This window comes from Macaca nemestrina, unplaced genomic scaffold, assembly GCF_043159975.1.
Source record: "Macaca nemestrina isolate mMacNem1 unplaced genomic scaffold, mMacNem.hap1 Scaffold_99, whole genome shotgun sequence".
NCBI classification, from domain to species: Eukaryota; Metazoa; Chordata; class Mammalia; order Primates; family Cercopithecidae; genus Macaca; species Macaca nemestrina.
In genome coordinates this window covers 145,007-165,243 of record NW_027257890.1, presented here as the reverse complement: position 1 = coordinate 165,243, position 20,237 = coordinate 145,007, and the positions used below count along the sequence as shown (strand labels likewise).

The 20,237-nt window shown below is 39.3% G+C and overlaps 1 pseudogene; it reads left to right on the top strand.

The window, feature by feature from the left end:
- The first annotated feature begins 2,749 nt into the window (after positions 1 to 2,749).
- LOC139361726 (zinc finger protein 705A-like) lies at positions 2,750 to 18,835 on the top strand (annotated as a pseudogene).
- The last annotated feature ends 1,402 nt before the right edge of the window (positions 18,836 to 20,237 follow it).

Below are 20,237 nucleotides of genomic sequence, written 5' to 3'. Positions count from 1 at the left end.
GCATTTACAGTCAAAACGCCATCCATCTGCTCTGGATAGCCTTCCTGATCTTGTGGTAGCGGTTCAAATTGAATCCTAGGCTTCTGTTGTCTTTTGTTTGCTATTTGTAAGTAATAAATTCACTTTATGGAATTTATGTATGAATGTGTTTGGTCTCATTGTACTCAGAAAAGTTGGTAGCCATTACACAGTGAACTCGCTTCATAATTGGTGAAAACACCTATCGCCCCCCTTGTGCCACAGCAAGGAGGTTAATTCAGCCAAACATAAACTTCATGTTCGTAAAACCCTGTAGCACAATTATTACCATGTGGGAGGCCTTTAACAATGGTGATGCTGATTTGAAGAACTCTGAAGGAAGAAATTTACACAAATGGGTTGGGTACACGGGAGTCCCTCCTAACTTAAAGCAAACCTTACTCCCCTCTGCTTAAAAAGAGTGGAGAGGGCAGGCACGGTGGCTCAGGCCTGTAATCCAAGCACTTTGGGAGGCCGAGGTGGGCAGATCACAAGATCAGGGGTTCAAGACCAGCCTGACCAACATGGGGAAGCCACATCTCTACTAAAAATACAAAAATTAGCCGGGCGTGGTGGTGGGCGCCTGTAATCCCAGCTACTTGGGAGGCTGAGGCAGGAGAATTGCTTGAACCTGGGAGGTGGAGGTTGAAGTGAGTCAAGACCATGACACTGCACTCCAGTCTGGGTGAGAGGGCAAGACTCCGTCTCAGGGAAAAAAAAAAAAAGTGGATAAGAACTGAAACAGGTTTAAAATTTCACCTAATTGGAAATGCAAAGTTTACAAAAATAATATTTCAAATAAAATGCTAAATGAGTGCTCATTGAATTTTATGCCTCCACAAAGTAGGTTGTGAATTAACTTCCACATCTGTTGAAAGCCACCAAAGTTGGGAAGCCTGCATGTCTGAAATTCACATGTGGCTCAAATAAGAATTGTACCTGGGGATACCCCAAAGTTTAAATATGGTATCCCCTGTGATATTATGAGGAATTATTGTACATAAAACAAGTTGCCTTCCTTTAACTCTGAAAATCATATTATCTTGCCTAAATTCTCCAAAACGCATCGCTCTGCAGTATCCTATAGTGGACATAGGTTTCCTGACCAATGAGCACTAAAAGTAAGTGTGTGCGACTCACCTATGTTCTTATCAAAATGGAAATCCCCGAATCCCACCAGTTAGAACAACATGACAGAATGTCAGGATTTTGGAATATATAGGTTTTCTGTAAGGTTATTAGGTATTGATTCCATTTTTAAAGTAGATATCAATATTTTTAGATTACCTATTTCTCCTATGTTTTAGTATTAATAGATTGTGCCTTTTAATTCATCCAGTTGGTTTAATTTACCAAGTTTGTGGGTTATGGAGATTGTAATATTCTTTATTATTTTATCATCCATGGGCTCTCTAATATAAAGGCCTCTTTTAATTCTTCTATTATTAGGTTGGTGCCAAAGTAATTGTGGTTTTGGACCGTGAATTTTAAATTTTTATAACTAGGCTGCAACACATGTTTATTAATCAAAATAGAACCCATTACAATGGACTGGGCACAGTGGCTTACACCTGTAATCCCAGCACTTTGGGAGACTGCGTCGGGTGAATCAGGAGGTCAGGAGTTTGAGACCAGCCTGACCAACGTGGTGAAATCTCGTCTCTTCTAAAAATACAAAAAGTAGCCAGTGTGGTGGCAAGTGCCTGTAATCCCAGCTACTCAAGAGGCTGAGGCAGGAGAATCTCTTGAACCCAGGAGGCAGAGGTTGCAGTGAGCCAAGGTTGCACCTTTGCACTCTGGCCTGGGCGACAGAGTGAGACTAGGTCTTAAAAAAAAAAAAGAAACCATTACATTGAACACATTTTTGCCAATGAGAAAGAAACTTGTTTATTCCGTGCTTTCAGGGTTCGATGAACTCTTGGAAAGCATTTTCTGCACCCTGCTGGTTGTGTAAGTGTTTTCCCTGCAAAAAGTTGTCAAGATGCTTAAAGAAGTGGTAGTTGGTTGGCGAGGGTTCAGGTGAATATGGCAGATGAGACAAAACTTCATAGCCCAGTTTATTCAACTTTTGAAGTCCTGGTTGTATGACAGGTGGTCACGCATTGTGGAGAACTGGTCCCTTCATGTTGACCAGTGCCAGCTCCAGGTGCTGCAGTTTTCCATGCATCTCATCGAATAACTTGGCATACTTCTCAGATGTAATGATTTCACCAGGATTCAAAAAGTGTAGTGGATCAGAAGACCGGCAGCTGACCACCAAACCGTGACCATGACTTTTTTTGGTACAAGTTTGACTTTGGGAAGTGGTTTGGAGCTTCTTCTCAGTCCAACCAGTGAGCTGGCTGTTGGATGAAATCCACTTTTCGTGGCATGTCACAATCTGATCAAGAAATGGTTCATTGTTGTTTCATAGAATAAGAGAAGATGACAGTTCAAAAGGATGATTTTTAAAATATTTGGTCAGCTCATGAGGCACCCACTTATCAAGATTTTTCAGCTTTCCAATTGGTTTCAAATGCTGGATGACCATAGAATGGTCGACATTCAGTTTTTCGCCAACTTCTCGTGTATCTGTAAGAGGATTGAATTCAGTGGTTGCTCTCAATTGGTCGTTATCAACTTCTGGCCCAGAGCCTGGAGCTGAGGCTGCCATGACCACCCTGTTCTCTTCCTTCTGGGGTCCCCAGGAAGCTCCCAGGCCTGAATGATCCCCACAAATACAGTGGCCAGGATGGGAGGGCTGGAAGTCAACTACCCCTCACCCCTGCCACCACAACCAAGAGGCCCCCATGGAGGTTGGCCCCGAGATGTGGGTCCCTGTGGGATGCAGGCTCCCACGGATACTTCAGGGGATGAGCACGGGTCCTCCTGGCTGACAGGACCTGGTGGGCACTGGGTGTGCGGGGCCTGTACAGGTGGGTTGGACAGAATTGGGCCTAACCAGGGAGCCGGAGACTGGTGTGTCTTCCAGATTTCCTATGAGATCCCCTATCTGGTCATAGATGATGGTGATTGCTCTGAATCCCTGTAAGGTGTTAGGTGCTCCATTCTTACCAAGTTTATTTTGTTACCTGGTAGAACTTGGCTCATAAAGAAGAAAATGGTGAAGAGGAGGACAGGAATCCTCATGGCTGAAGAAAGAAGAAAGTTTGGCTTCATTTCCAGGAGGCAGAGAAAACTTCCGTCCATGGCTCTCTAGCACCAGTGGAATGTCTCTGTTTGGACAAGAAGAGCCTTTCTGTACCTCATTGGGGATATTCATAGATAGAGGTGTTCTATGCATGCAAAATTGCTTTGATGGGAGGACTGATGTGGATGCACAATTTTGGCCAGAAAACCTTGTTAAATGGGAACATAAGCTACAAACATTTTGGCAAAAGATGAAAGTTTATGAACAAACAACCATTTATATTGTTACCATAAATTAGACTGTGTTGAGAAACCAGTTGCTTTCGTTAATGACCAGACATTTTGTTAGTGAACACTTCCCAGACTTTTCTAGCCCTGCTAAGAATTAATCACCCCACTTGCTCCTGATCTGAAACTCCAAAGTGTTGATGTTACAGTGCTTACTGCCTTGTATGTTAGATTAGTGAATGTATATTTGCCTCTTCCACTACTGTATGAGCTTCTTGCTTGCTAGGACAAGGCTATATTCCTCAGAGCAGAGGAGGGAGTTGAATCATGTGGCCATTTATTCTCAAATCCTCTTCACCAAGTGGAACAAAACAGAACAGCGAAAGACCACTGCACATGGAAGCAGGAGGTCTGGATTTGGGTTCTAGATCTCTAGATCTATTACTAACTGGAGGTATGGATATAGTCAGGAAAATTGTCTTCCTTAGGTGCTTCCTTGATAGCACCTATAAAGGTTGAGATATGTTGGATCTAGATCAGGGGATTCTCAATCATTATTATGCATAAAATCAACTGGGACAGTTGCTTTGTAATACAGATGCTTAGTTCCATCTCATGATATTTTTACTGTTTTTTAAAATTGATCTAGTATTTTTCATTAAATAATGTAAACTTTCTTAGTCTACATCAAATAAAACTCCCACCGGCATACAAATACATTGAATGATATTAGCAGCAGAATATTTAAATAAAGTAACCATATACAACTATTAAGCCACTTTTTTTCATTACTTATTATTTCATGCTGTTTGTCATCATTGTCATCATAATCAGCATCATCCTACATTGCGGAATACCCATTACGAACCATATGGCATAAACATTTTTCCTACTCATAAGGAGCATATATTCTCTATATGCATATGAAATTAATGTCTGAACAAAGTGGCTTAAACAAGGCAGAAGTTTATTTCTTTCTCACTTAAATCTATAGTTACCCCTATCACGGCTGGTACAGATGCTTGCCAAATTCATTAGGGATGCAGGCCCCTTCCAGCTGTCTGCTCTGCTGTACTTTAGAAGAGGCTCCAGTTTGGCTGCTAAATGCCCACCTATCATTTTTTAATTCCAGGCACCAGGAAAGAAAATAGCCAAGAGAGAAAAACAAGGGAACATCTACCCCTCCTTTTAAATTTTTTAACCAACCCCCTCTTTTTATTTTTTTAACCCAATTTGTTGAGCTATGATTACATTTAAAAAGCTGTACATGTTTAAGGTATGCATCTCAGTGAGTCTGGGGTAAGTATACATCATGAACACCACTACCCTTAAGATTATAGACATATCCTTCACCTCTTAAAGTCCCCCCCCATTATTATTATTATTACTGGTAAGAAATTTTGGTAAGAACACAAAATCCACCCTTTTAGCAAATTTTAAGTGTGCAATACAGTATTCTTAGCTCTAAGCACTATGCTGTAAATGAGACCTCCAGAACTTACTTCTATGGTATATCTGAAACTTTGTGCTCTAACCACATCTACCCATTTCCCCTGCACCAGGGCCCCTGGCAACCACCATTCTCCTCTCTGCTTTTGTGAGTTTGTCTATTTTAGATTTCTTTTTTTTTTTTTTTGAGACGGAGTCTTGCTCTGTCAAGTGAAATCATATAGTAATTGTCATTCTGTGGCTGACCTATTTCATATAACATAATGCCCTTGAAGTCCACCCATGTTGTCACAAATGACATGATTTCATTATTATGTAACACTGAATAATATTCCAATGCATATATGTATTACCCATTTATCCTGATACTCTCCCTCCACCTGCCTCCCAACAGGCCCCAATGTGTGTTGTTCCCCTCTCAGTATTCATATGTTCTCATTGTTCTGCTTCCACTTGTAAGTGAGAACATGCAGTGTTTGATTTTCTGTTCCCGGGTTAGTTTGCTGAGGATAATGGCTTCCAGCTCCATCTATGTCCCTGCAAAGGACATGATCTCATTCCCTTTTATGGCTGCATAGTATTTCATGGTGTATATGTACCACATTTTCTTTATCCAGTCTATCATTGATGGACCTTTGGGTTGATTTCATGTCTTTGCTATTGTGACTAGTGCTGCAGTGAATATGTGTGTACACATATCTTTATAACAGAATGATTTATATTCCTTTGGGTTGATACACAGTAATGAGATTGCTGGGTCAAGTGATATTTCTGGTTCTAGGTCTTTCAGGAATCACCATACTGTCTTCCACAATGGTTGAACTAATTTACATTCCACCAACAGTGTAAAAGTGTTCCTATATCTCAACAGCCTCATCAGCAGGTAGTTTTATTTAAAAATTTTTTGAGAAACCTTCATACTATTATCCAAAATGGCCATAGTAGTTTGCATTTCCACCACAAGTATACAAGGGTTATCTTTTGTCCACATCCTCACTAATACTTGCTATTCATCTTTTCGATAACAGCTATTCTAAGAGGTGTCAGGTGACATTTCATGGTGGTTTTTGTATGCATCCCCCTGACAATTAGAGATGGTAAGAATTTTGTCATATATTTGTTGGCCATTTGTATCTCTTCTTCTGGGAAACGCCTATTCAGATCTTCACCTATTTAAAAAAAATTTCAACTTTTATTTTAGATTCAGTGAATGCATGTGCAGGGTTTTACATTGGCACATTGTGTGATGCTGAGGCTTGGAGTATGAATGATCTTGTAACCCAGGTAGAAAACATAGTATTTCATGGTGTATATGTTTTTCAGGTCTTGGTCCCCACCTTCCCTTCCCCTTCTTGTAGTCCCCAGTATCCGTTGTTGCCATCTTTACATCCATGTGTAATCAGCGCTTTGTTCTTACTTATAACTAAGAACGTATGGTATTTGGTTTTTTCTTCCTGCATTATTTTAGAATAATGGTCTCTAGCTGCATCCATGTTGGTGCAAAGGACATAATTTTTTAATGGTTGCATAGTATTCCATGGTGTACATATACTACATTTTCTCTATCCAATGATAGAGAAAATATTCATGTCTTTGCTATTGCAAATAATGCTATAATAAATATATGAGTGCACATGTCTTTATGGTAGAACAATTATTTTCTTTTGGATACAAGGGTCAGTCCCCATGGCTGCTGTCAAGGGCTAGCGTTGAGTGCCTGCAGCTTTTCCAGGCTCAGGGTGCAAGCTGTCAGTGGATCTATCATTCTGGGGTCTGGAGGATGGTGGCCGTCTTCTCAGAGCTCCACTAGGCAGTGCCCCAGTGGGGACTCTGTGGGGGCTCCTACCCCATATTCTCCCTCTGCACTGCTATAGTAGACATTTGCCATGAGGTCTCCACCCCAGCAGGCTTCTACTGGACATACAGGCTTTTCCATACATCTTTTGAAATCCAGGTGAAGGCTTCTGATACGGTTTGGCTCTGTGTCCCCCCACAAATCTCACCTCAAATTGTACTCCCACAATTCCCACATGTTGTGAGGGTTCCCAGTGGGAAATAATTGAATCATGGGGGCAGTTTCTCCCATATCGTTCTCGTGGTAGTGAATAAGTCTTACGAGTTCTGATGGTTTGATGAGGTGAAACCAGTTTTGCTTGGCTCTCATTCTCTCACTCGCCTGCTGTGATGTAAGAAATTCCTTTCGCCTTCTGCCTCCCCCCAGCCATGTGGAACTGTAAGTCCAATGAAACTTCTTTCTTTTGTAAATTGCCCAGTCTCGATGTGTCTTTATCAGCAGTGCACTCCTGTACTTTGTGCAACTGCAGGTCTAATATCCCATGGAAATTGCCAAGGCTTATGGCTTGCACCCTCAAAGCAGTGATCCAAACTGTGTCTGGGGCCTTTTTAGCCTTGGCTGGAGCTGGAGTGGTTGGGAGGTAGAATGCTGTGAGCACTGTCCTGCGCTTGCCCTGGGTGGTGCAGCCCTAGGCCCAGCCCACAAAACCAGTCTTCCCTTATAGGCCTCCAGACCTTTGAAGGGAGGGGCTGCCACCAGCCAAGGTCTCTGAAATGTCTTTCAGGCTCTTTCTTCATTGTCTTCTATTAGCATCTGCTTTCCTTTTAGTTATGCAAATGTATTCAGCCTGCTTGAATTTCAGAGGATACTAATGGCCTTAAAAGTACCATATGCCCCCTAACACTTCCTGACTTCATTTCTGCAATATATTTTATTTTTTTACATCATCATGAATATTGAAACTTTTTAGATCTATTCACTTTCCATTTGTTTTCAAGTCCAGTTTACTTCCAAATAATTTTAGAATATAGAGTCTCCATAAGACTCGAGTTTGTCTGGTTTCTTGCTGTACCCCATGACTGCGAATGCTTTCTAGTACATATAATACACTCAAAAGTACTTATAAGGCCGGATGCGGTGGCCCACGCCTGTAATCTCAGCACTTTGGGAGGCCGAGGTGGGCGGATCACGAGGTCAGGAGATCGAGACCACCCCGGCTAACACGGGTGAAACTCCGTCTCTACTAAAAAAAATACAAAAAAATAGCCGGACGTGGTGTCGGGCGCCTGTAGTCCCAGCTACTCGGGAGGCTGAGGCAGGAGAATGGCATGAACCCCGGAGGCGGAGCTTGCAGAGAGCCGAGATCGCACCACTGCTCTCTAGCCTGGGCGACAGAGCAAGACTGCATCTCAAAAAAAATAAAATAAAATAAAAAAGTACTTATGAATGAAAAAAGGAATGAATCTTCCTATTTTTCCTTCAAAATAGCCTTAACTCTTTGGTTTCCAAGTTGATGTGGGGTTTTTAGTAGTTGTCTCAAAAATCCAATCAAATTGAACCGGATGTGTCTCCAGAATGAAGTTTTGATGAGGTTCAGTATCTGTGCAATCAGGGCATGTCTCTTGGAATGTAGTGCTGATTAGGTTTATTAATTGTTTGTTTTTTCCTATATAAGGGGAAGCCAATCAGAGGATGCGTTTTCCCAGAGAAGGAGCATCAGAAGAGTTTAAGACCTTGGGGGAAGAGAGTCTTGCTTCTTGCTTGTGGGACTTGCCTTGGAAGGTAGATAAGTTCACAGCATCCTCCAATTTTTTATTTTTGGTGAGTTCTCTGAGCACTGAGATGTGAACTGGTCTCATTCCCTTACAATGATACTGTTACCAGTAGAAGAGATTCGAGTTACTGGCAGCATATCTGCATGGGTCCATAAGCAACTTCAGTCCTTGCCTCCTCAGAAGAAAGTATTTGACTGAGGGGCATACAGCGGAAAAAGAGGCTAAGTTTCAGAGCAGGAGTGGAAGTTTATTTAAAAAGGCTTTAGAACAGAAAGGAAAGGAAAATTCTCTTGGAAGAGACCCAAGTGGATGCCTGAAGGTCCAAGAGAGAAAAGAGAAGGGCCTTTAACCTTGATCCTGGGATGGGCTTGCCTCTTTCCCATGATTCTTCCTTTAGGGAGAGTTTCCGGCATGCACAGTGCTTTCCTTACCCTTTGGAATTGAGCATGCACGGTGCGTTTAGGGAGTTATGTGCATGTCCATCTGAAGTTTTCTTTCCTTTTCCAGTGGAGTGTGTCCCCAGAAGATTATGCTTTGCCATTTTTGTCTCTTAACATAAATGCCCAAGAAGTTGCTTCTTCCTGGGGTCTGCATTTAGTTAACATTTTTGATGTTAACAGGTGTAGACCACCATGAAATGGCCTCTCTCTGGTGCTGCCTAATTGTCATTTTTAGAGAGGCAAAGTGATCATTAACAGGCCATCACCTGACATTTCTAGTGGGTAGGGGAAGAGCCCTCTCCTGCCCTGCTCCTGCTCTTCTACCTGTAACAAGACAAGCCTTGAATATCATTAGACACGTGTCCCATCAAGGCAGCATCTCATTATTAAATTTTACTGTGTGAATTGTTACTTCACATTCTCATATTCTGTGTTCACTATTTGTGCACCTTTTCCATTTTTGTTTTGACCATATCTCATTATTTTAACTGCCTTCTCCAAGATTCTAGATCTGCATTGACCAATAGAGTAACTACTAGTCACATGTGGCTATAAACTGTAAATTAATTATAATTAAATAACTAAATGGCATATCCTTAGTAGTAATAGCCAAATTTGTGGCCAAAGTAGAAATTTTGTGACTACATATGTGTGGTAGTTACTGCATTGGACAATGTAGATACAGAGAATTTCTTTCATCACAGAAAATCATGTTGGGCATGTTGGCTGCCACTTATTTTTATTTTATTTTTATTTTTTATTTCTTTGAGACAGAGTTTTGCTCTTGTTGCCCAGGCTGGAGTGCAATGGCATGATCTCAGCTCAATGCAACCTCTGCCTCCCAGGTTCAAGCGATTCTCCTGCCTAAGATTCCCTAGTAGCTGGGATTACAGGCATGTGCCACCACGCCCGCCAGTTTTTTTTTTTTCTTTCTATTTTTAGTAGAGACGGGGTTTCTCCATGTTGGTCAGGCTGGTCTCAAACTCCTGACCTCAGGTGATCCGCCTGCCTCCACCTTCCAAAGTGCTGGGATTACAGGTATGAGCCACTGCACGCGGCCTTATTTTTAAATTCTATTTGTGTGCTTTATAGTTAAATTATATTCTGCTTCTCTATATTCATTTCCTTTCACAGATTTTTCTCAGGCAATTTTTAAATTTCATTCATTTACCTTCTTCAGGAAAGGACTTAGATCATTTTTTAAAAGTAATCTACAGCAAATAATTTTTCCACGGATATTGTTTTAGCTTTATTGTGTTGGTACTTTTACATACTATATTCAGGTATTATTATTTTTCATAACTTACTTTAAAAATTGTGCCAAGTTTATTTAAAAGAGATTTCTCCCTTGATTTTCAGAGGTCAGATTGTGTCTTTCATTGTTGTTATTTTAGTTTAATTTTATTTTATTATATGTAAATATGTTGCATATTCCTTTTTAAAAAATGTGAGATTTTTTTCTCTCTCTTGTAACACAAACTTTGTATGCAGTGTTCATTATGCACTTTAAAAATAAATGTTTTGTTTCAAGGCATGGTGCTTTCACACATGCAACCTTAGAATAATTTTAAATTCCATTCCACTTTCACCATTCCTGAACTGCTTTGAATATATTGGATGTTGGAAGTCATGAGAGGTTTTGACTTGCAATCCAGTCAAGATAATAGGATTTTCCATTTATAGTGTAATCTGGTATATATTCGTTTTGGTTTCATAGTTTTAAAAAATCTATTCTCTTTTACTCTGTGGTGATCTTTGCTTTTCTATTTGTGCATTGCTAGAATGTCGGCTGCTGTTTCCCTAGCACCTGAGATGTTACTCAACACTGTATAGTGCTGGTGTTGAGAATTGAGAGAACCTACTAAATAATAGCACTTTTCAAGACCGCAGTTCTGAATTAAAAGGAAGGGAAAGGACAGGCAAAAGAATATAGACATCAGCTATTTTTACTGAAGATCTGTTGGAGAACATGGTTTTGGTGTCCAGGAACTTGAGACCTAATACTGCATTCCTAATACTTCACTAAGGTGTGCCTAAATAGCCCTGAAAGGGCTAGGAAGTCACAAGTCTGCCTCTTAGTTGTTATGAGTGTCCTTAAAATATTAAGGGAATATTGAGGATGCAGAATGGCTCCTTCCTCATGACTTTTTAAGAGATCTGGGCTGGGCGCTGTGGCTCACGCCTGTAATCCCAGCACTTTGAGAGGCTGAGGCGGGTGGATTACCTGAGGTCAGGAATTCCAGACCAGCCTGACCAAAATGGAGAAACCCCATCTCGACTGAAAATACAAAATTATCCAAGCGAGGTGGCGCATGCCTGTCATCCCAGCTACTTGGAAGGCTGAGGCAGGAAAATAGCTTGAACCTGGGAGGTGGAGGTTGCAGTGAGCTGAGATTTCACCATTGCACTCCAGCCTGGGCAACAAAAGCGAAACTCTGTCAAAAAACAAAAAAGGAGAGAGAGAGAGAGAGAGAGATCTGGAGGGAGATACTAAGCTGTGCAGGCTCTTATCTTGAAGTCACCAAATACGTAAGTTGTTATTCCTGCTCTGGTGAGAAGTTTGTCAATACATTTTTTCCATGAATTAATGAAAATTTTAGACTCATAACATAAGTTTTAAAAAATTTCTCCTAAAGATTGCTTGTGTATGTATGTGTTTTGAAATATATTTAATCTCTATATCTTGAAATAGTTTTTATAGATTCCACACAAGAGTCCTTTAGGAAATAAGTGTGCTTTAATTTTCTTATAATATTTGTCCTTTTTTGTCCCTGGCACAGTCTGTATATGACCATTTAAATTACTTTTAGTTCATGTTTGGGTTATAATCACACACAGATATTCTCTAAAGTCCAAATCTTATTTTGATATTCGAGGAAGAGTTTACATGGTAATAGTATTAAGGGTTACAGCTGGTTTCACTGAAGCTTTGTAGGCATTCTCTAATACCTTACTGTTTTGAAGGAATATCTGTTCTGCTTGAATTATAGACTACATAATACATGTACTGTCAGGTACATTCATGGAAGGGACAGGCAGATGGAGTCATATGTTACTGGAGTCTTGATGAACAGATGTAGGAAATAGTCCAAGAAATAAGAAAAAAGTTGATATTGAAAAGTGCTTGTTGAAGTCTGTAAATGTGCATTAAAGTGTGGCAGTAAAAATAAACACAGTGAAGTTTGGGAACTGGGGTCTAAATCCTGGAGTCCCCAGAATCATAGAGAACCTTGGTTAGGGGAGTAATTTTGTAAAAAAGCAAGAAGAGGCAGTAACAAGGCAGAATATAATTAAAAGTATTGCTGTGTCATTTTCTAGTTTTGTAATTTTGTCATATTTGTCAAACTCTGTTGATCATTTATTAAACTGGTAAATAAACTATAATCAGCAGGGTTATTATAAGGGTTAAATAAGGAAATTTGTGTATATCTGTAAGCACAATGTCACAATTAATACAAAGCTACCCTTTTTATTTTTCCTGGATTTCATGTACAAATAGGTCAGTTAATTTTTTGTTTATGACACATAATTATCATTTGTACATAAAATATATTTAATTATTTTTATATTTTTAGCAGGGAAATAATACATGCATGTTTTCCCCCGTCTCAAACACATGCGTTCATATAAACATATCCATCTATATACCTACATATCTACGTATGAATATACACATGAACATCAGTATTTCTCAGCAAATACGTATCATGGTAATCAGAGATATTGCAACTAACAAAGACTAATATAAACCATGATTGCAAGAATTTTAGATACCACCTTAGTAAAATATCAGATTGAGCTGCTAAATTTCTCTCAGCCCTAAGTCATTTTGTATTTTCTGAGCATCCTAGAGGATTGTGACTGTATACACAGGACAAAAACACCATGACGCAGGGTACTGCTGCGAATTTCTGATGCGGGGGATTTTAAGGGCTAGATCAGCAGGATGGGAGTGTTGACCCTCCAAGTGAAATAAATTCCTGAGTTGATTATCCCCATCCTAAAACAGATTTTGTGTGTGTGTGTGTGTGTGTGTGTGTGTGTGTGTGTGTGTGTGTGTGTGATATAGAGTCTTGCTCTGTCGCCCTGGCTGGAGTGCAGTGTTAGGATCTCGGCTCACTGTAATTGCCTCCTGGGTTCAAGCAATTCTCCTGCTTCAGCCTCCTGAGTAGCTGGGATTACAGGCAAACACCACCATGCCCAGCTAATTTGTGTATTTTTAGTAGAAATGGAGTTTCACCATTTTGGCCAGGCTGGTCTCGAACTCCTGACCTCAGGTGATCCACCTGCCTTGGCCTCCCAAAGTGCTGGGATTACAGGCGAGAGCAACCGCACTTGTCCCTAAAACAGATTCTTACTTGATTGATTTCTGAGTTCCAAAGGGAAATACAAAAGTCAAAATTGAAAGAAAGTAAAAGTGGAGTAAGGTTTCAGAAGTCTGTGATTGGTGTTGGAGAAACATTGCTAGGGCATAAAGCTGGGATAATAAAATCTGAGAAATCCCACAGTGTTTATCTACAGGTGGAAATCATATTCCACATGTAGGCGGAGTCAGGGATCCCTGTGTTTTAAAATCAGTGAGGGAATTGAATATCTGGACTTGTGTCAATTCACATACAAAACCCAGTGCTTTTGATGCTCTCATTCATAAGATATCTGTGTTCCTTCTTTGTCAGAAACCATAGTCATAGGCTTCCTAATTTTGACCATGGGAAAAGAGGAGAGGCCTCTGTGTGTTTGTGTCTGTTGGTCAGGCTGTGGTGCAGGTGGTGTCACCCTTCAGTGAAGGTCTGGCTTTTCATCACAGATTGGTCTGAAAATTATGTACAAGGCTGGTGTCTCACGTGTTCTTTCTCCAAACTCAGCTTTTCTTAGTGCCTGAAGCGTCTGCAAGTGGAAATCCAGAAGAAGACAGAGAGAAACTGAGTTCTTGACAATACATTCACTAGTGAGTGGGGGATGGCTCTTTCTACTGAAATTATACCCATATTGCTGGCAAATGGGCAGTTTTCTCCAGTTTGCATGGGTGTTTCTTTTTTATTCTTTTTTTGTTTGTTTTTATGATGCAAAATCCACCCAGCCTGGGTGTTCCAAATGCAATCAGGAGACTTTCAGGTATCTGGCCTCCAATTAAGTTTTCTCAGGACTCTAGGTTGGGTATCATGTGTCAATGATTCCTAAATTATCAATATAGTTTCTAATATTACACTACTTTATTCCAGCCCCTATGCAGGCTATTTACAAGAAAAGACATGGAGGTCTCATTTATGTATTTCTTTTTCTTCTATCCATCCTATAACCTCATAGGGAAATAATTGACCCATTAACTGTCCCGTTGGCTGAAATAGACTTAGGATTGTGATGAATGCAGGCAATAGAGATGCGTGAAGAGCAGAAGATCACAGCCCAATAATGAGACTGATGTTCTAGCAGCTGAGTTCAATAAATCCCGTGTGATAGGCCTTGGGCAAGAGCTGCACAGTGTTGAGGAAAAAGGAGAGTTTGATAAAATATATTTATGCTTTTAAAAACTTTGCAAAAGGACAACTAAAGAAGTCATTATTATTCTTATCCCCATTCGTTATGCCTTTTGATAATTAACTTTTTGCCTTCTGGTAACTGAAAGTAACATATAAGAAATACAATTACTTAATTATGGTTGCACACTCAGGAGAAGGAATATAGTAGATATAGTACAATTTAGAGTTCTGTGGAAATGCTCTATAAGGGCTGGTTAGAAAAAAACAAAACAGTAAAGAGGCCTTTTTATCCTTGAACAAGCCAAGTGACAAGGTAAAGTTAAAAGAGAGGCAGTGATAACTGATGTTTGGGTTGACCAGAGAAAGTTGAGAACAGGAGGCTTCATATCACAGGAATCATCAGACTAAGACTTCCTCAGTATAGCAGCCTCAGCGGTCTTGTCTTGTGTGGCTGGACTGTCTTTAAGCCTTGTCATGAACACCTGAATTGCATAACATTAGAGTGACTATATGTATGAATTGAATCCTATATTCTGTGTAAAACTTGTTCAGTTCTGAAGAATGCTGGAGTCTGGTTCATCACTTTCTAACTTTTTAATGAATAAGGGACCAATGACCTGTATTTAATAAATATTTGCTAGATAGGAAACATGTTTTCTATTACTTCTTTAGATTATTCAAAACACACAATAGGTCTTTTAACCATTTGATTGGTGAGAAACCTGTGTTTTATCTAGAGAAATAATTCATTTAATCACGGTCGTGTTTAAAAAGTAGTAAATCATGGTTATTTGCCTTGTGACAAATCTGTAATTTACTTGAAATTCATGGTAAATTTGTTTTATTTATGAAGGTTCAAGTGAAAATTTTATAATCAGTTATGTACAGGTGATTAACACATTACTAAAAAATATCTGGGCTATATTATGCCACATCTCATGCTATATTTCTTCGTAGGAAAGTTTAATGGAGTAAGAGTGGGTATGTCTCTGTGAGTGAATTTGAAAGGCAGATACCAGCTTAGTATTGAGAATGAACTGGCTGGAACCTAAAACGCTGAGTGTTCTGCATACCCAGCTCCTACCTATGTCATTTCAGCCTTCCTCCTCTGGACATTAAAAGGGATTCTCTGTCTAAACTAAAATGTCTGTGATGTTTTAGAACAAAGTGACTTTTGAAGATGTAGCTATTGGCTTCACCCAGGAAGAGTGGGCCATGATGGACACATCCAAGAGAAAGCTGTACAGAGATGTAATGCTGGAAAACGTGTGTCACCTGGTGTCCCTCGGTGAGTCCCTCAACATTCACATACGTATGTGGACACACATTGACTCATTCATTCGATAAGTGTTGGAACAGCTTCCCCATATCTCACTCTAATCTCTTCTCTGATTCTCTCACAGATCTTATCTGAAAAAAGTTTGAGCTCTCTAAATCTGTCTAAAGAAATATCTTTATTTTATTTTATTTTATTTTATTTTATTTTATTTTGTTTTATTTAGTGTGTCACGCAATTAGAATGTAATCTTGACAGGGATTTCATGGTTTCCTTGGTACTCAGTCTCTAATACTCAGAACAGACCTAGGAACTTAATGAATATTTTCAATGTATTAAATTAAATATTTTCTAAATAACTCTTCTGCTTCAGTCGCTATGCTTAGGCTGAGACCAATTAGTGAAAGCAATAGCAATATCTTTTCTGTATAGAACACCAATTATTTTTGTAAATCGAATGTTTTTTTTGTTCTGCATGAGAATAATAATAAACATACTGTGCAGAGGTTTAATTAATCTCTTTCTGAAAAGACTGTATTATGCATTGTGTCTTGGAACTTAGGCATGGACTCAGCATTCATAGGTCCTGACTGTTTTGAATTTCCTTTTCCTGATGGACCTTTTGTTTGGATTTATTTTCTAGTCTCACGTTGGGTCAGAAAAATCCTGGGGAGTTTTCTGTGTTCTAGGTCTTGTGGCCTGAGCTGACCTTCACTGTTTTTATTCTTCCTCGGTAGCCTGCCTTACAGTTGGTGATAATGCACATTTATTGACAGTGAACTCAAAACACATGTACTGTTTCCACTAACAGGGTACAGATAAGCAAATCCTATATAACTTTGCAGCTGGAGCAAGCAAAAGAGCTCTGGTGGGAAGGAAGAGAATTTCTCCAAGGCCAGAATCTGGGTAAGGAACAAGGTCCTGTGCTCTAACAGGAGGAAGTGCTTTGTCAATGAATAATATCAGTCAAATATTAATTAGCAGTTTTATTAAATGAGTGGTAATTTCTAAAATGTAGGTTAAGCTACTGGAGCAGAATTCCTTAGATGTTATTATCATTTTGTTCATATGTCAGATGCTACTCTTGTGTCCTCTTGCCTTTTCTTTTACTTTCGGGAAAAGGATAATTCATGTACCTGTTGGGGTTAAACTGTCACATGCTGACTCTTTTCCCGATACCCCTGTGAAGACTATCCCTCTATTTACCTGCCTGATATCTCATCTCCATTTTATCTCTTTTCACATTTTAATTTTAAAGCACTTTTCTAATTGCTGACGCTGTACAATCTGTTTCTTCTATTGAAGTATTTTCTTCATTTGACACATTTGCCACATCTAAGTGTCAATTTTTGAAAAAAAGTAAAAGGGCCTTGGGGTTTTTCAAACAATTTTATTACCATAATACCAAGGTAACAATTTATTTTTCAATTATTTCAGACAAGGAAAGTGCCCTTAAGAAAAAACACACGATATTCATGCATCCTATCAGAAAAGACGCATCTACCGGTATGACAATGGTGAGTTATATAGCTGTGTACACCAGTCATCTAAGTTAAAGACCTGGTAATGGGTTAAGTTAGTAATGACGCACAGTCACCTGAGCGTAATTAGGCTGGCATTAAGGGCTTTCTAAGCAAAAAAAAAAATTTGATAGTTTGAATTCAGTGAATAAAGTGACCTGTGTTCTAAACCATAACATGAGATCTTTAAAATAGAACAAGTGCATATACATTGCTCATGTTCAGACTTTGAAACATATTGATATCATCACAATCAATGGAATAACTCTGCAGTTGGGATCTTACAAAAGAGAAAATATCTGTGTCTGCAGGAGACAATGTGTACGCAAGTGTCAATCGAGAAAAGTGACGAGACAAGTCCCAATCATTTTAGGAGATTTATTTGCCAGAGTTAAGGACATGTACCTGGGGGCCAGGTGTATACCTTTCTCCAAAGATGATTTTCTCTAAATTTAAAGGGGGAAAGGGTGGGATATTGAGAAGTACACAATTTTCATGTAAAAGGTGCGTAGAAAAAAATATTCATGCATTTTTCTGGCTCAGTGAATCTGGATTTTTTTTACATAAGATGACATAAACAAATGAGGCAGAGGAATAATGCAGGAGAGCTGCATTTTATATAAGACAACATAGGCAAAATGGGGCAGGGAAACAATCGGATATGCATTTGTGTCTGGTGAACTGGGGATGACTGCGCCTATAAAGACAAGCTATCAGTTTGCATTGCCATGGTGTAACTTTAATAGCTCATGAGGAATTTCCTTGTGGGCAAAATATGGGGGAGGCATGTAGCTTTTCATCTTGTAGCCAGACTATTTAGGAACCAGAAGGAGGAGGCAGGTTTGTGTGACCCTGTTCCCAGCTCGATTTTTCCCTTTGGTTCAATGAGTTTGGGGTGCCAAAATTTAATTTCCTTTCACACAAGTGACATTGGAAAGATGTCAACTGGGCTCTACCACTGAATAGTTGGTCTAGAATTCAAAGGTGGTGAAATGAATGTATAGATGTATGTTGGTAAATCATTAAGAGCTTTTAATCTTTGTCCCTAAAGGAGAACTCTCTCATTCTGGAGGATCCCTTTGAATGTAATGATTTGGAAGAAGATTGCACTCACAGTTCCACAATGACTCAGCGTTTGTTAACTCAGAGTGCAAAGAAACCCTACATCAGCAAACAGTGTGGAAAATCCCTTAGTAATCAGTTGTTCCTTAAACCACATAAACAAATTCATACTAAAGGTAAATCATATCAATGTAATATATGTGAAAAGGCCTATACTAATTACTTACACCTTAGATGGCACATGACTCACACTGGAGAGAGGCCATATGCATGTCATCTATGTGGAAAATCCTTCACTCAGTGTTCTCACCTTAGAAGACATGAGAAAACTCACAGGGGAGAGAGACCGTATAAGTGTCATCAGTGTGGGAAAGGCTTTATTCAAACCTTTAATCTTCGAAGACATGAGAGAACTCACCTTGGATAAAAGCGTTATGAATGTGATAAAAGTGGGAAGGTCTTTAGTCAAACCTCTGGCTTTAGAGGACACACAAGAATTCACACTGAAGAGAAACCACATGCTTGTCTTCTATGTGGGAAAGCCTTCAGTCTATCTTCTGACCTTAGATGATATGAGAGAACACGCACTGGAGAAAAGCCATATGAATGCCATTTATGTGGGAAAGCCTTCAGTCAGTGTACTAATCTTAAATAACATCAGAAAATTCACCCTGGAGAGAAAATGATAAATGTCTTCAGAACATATTCTGACTTTAGATGACATGGTGTTAGGAATGACGAATGTAAGGAATATGGAAGAGACTTCAGCTGCAGTTGTAACATCTAAACATGCCAAAGGACTCACATTTTGAAGAATTACTATAATCAACATGGACGTTACTTCAGTTACCTTTATTCTTCAGTCCACATCAATAAATTCATATGGAAGAGAAATTGTACGACATATATGTACCAAAGGCTTGTTAGTGATCTGATCATAAATGACACGAGAGAGCTGAAACTGTCAACATAATAAACTAAAAGTCTTCAGCAACAGTTTTAATAACTTAAAACGTGTGGGACTTTCAGGTAGAGAATCTCTAGCTCTGCGTTCAGTGTGAAAATGTTTTTATGTGCAATTTGTTGCCAAATAACGTAAGAAAACTTTACTTGGATGAACCCTTTATTTGTATTTTCTGAGAATAAACATTCAGCCAAGCACTAGGCTTGATGTTCACAAGAAAACACAGTGATAAAATGCTGCTAAAATGGAAAATAAGAGAGGAAATCCTTTATAAGCTAAATAAGAAGGGAAAGTCTTTCCAAGGGCAATGAATTCTCTTGGAATACCAAACACTTCTTACTGGAGAAGTTATGCCTTGAAAAATCAAGAGAAATCCTTTCTTCACAGAGTAACGCTTGTGGCACATGTGAGATTTCACACTGGACAAAACACGGTTAGCATCTTGAAAGGAGAAGATTCTTTAGGGGTAATTCATTTCTTAGTTAACATTAAGTTTCTCACATTGAGGAGCTATTAAAATTGAAAATCACCATGGAGAAACCTGATAAGTTTCTCATCAGAAAAGTGAGTCAAGAAGGTGGACCTCTAGAAAAAACTCTTAACACATAGTTTGGCAAAATAATTCAGAAATTTGAGAAAATGTCTATTCATAAAAATGCAGCACATAAACGTATAATAGCAAAGTGACCTGGGCATAAATTGAATGCAGAATTATATATGAAATCTCATTAAACATTTCCAAAATATCAATACTTACAAATATTCAAAGAATACAATCGGTTGTTGGAAAAACTTAGTGTGTTGGTAAAGTCCTTCTTTCATTTATGCAGCCCTAACAAATTGATTTGCATCTGCACTCCTCGGATTATGGGTCGAGATTCTACCCCAACTTCTGAGTCTCCCCAGTCTTCAACGGCTCTTTCCTCACAGCTCACCTCCCTTTACTTCCATGTCCACTAAAACCACTTGTTTCCATCCAACCCTCGAACTGACACATCAGGGATCTTCAGCCCCACTCGCCAGATTTCTCAGTGTGTCATTGCATAGATTTAGCAAGGAAACGGAGGCTGGATCAAAGACACCTAGTATATGCATTTGGGT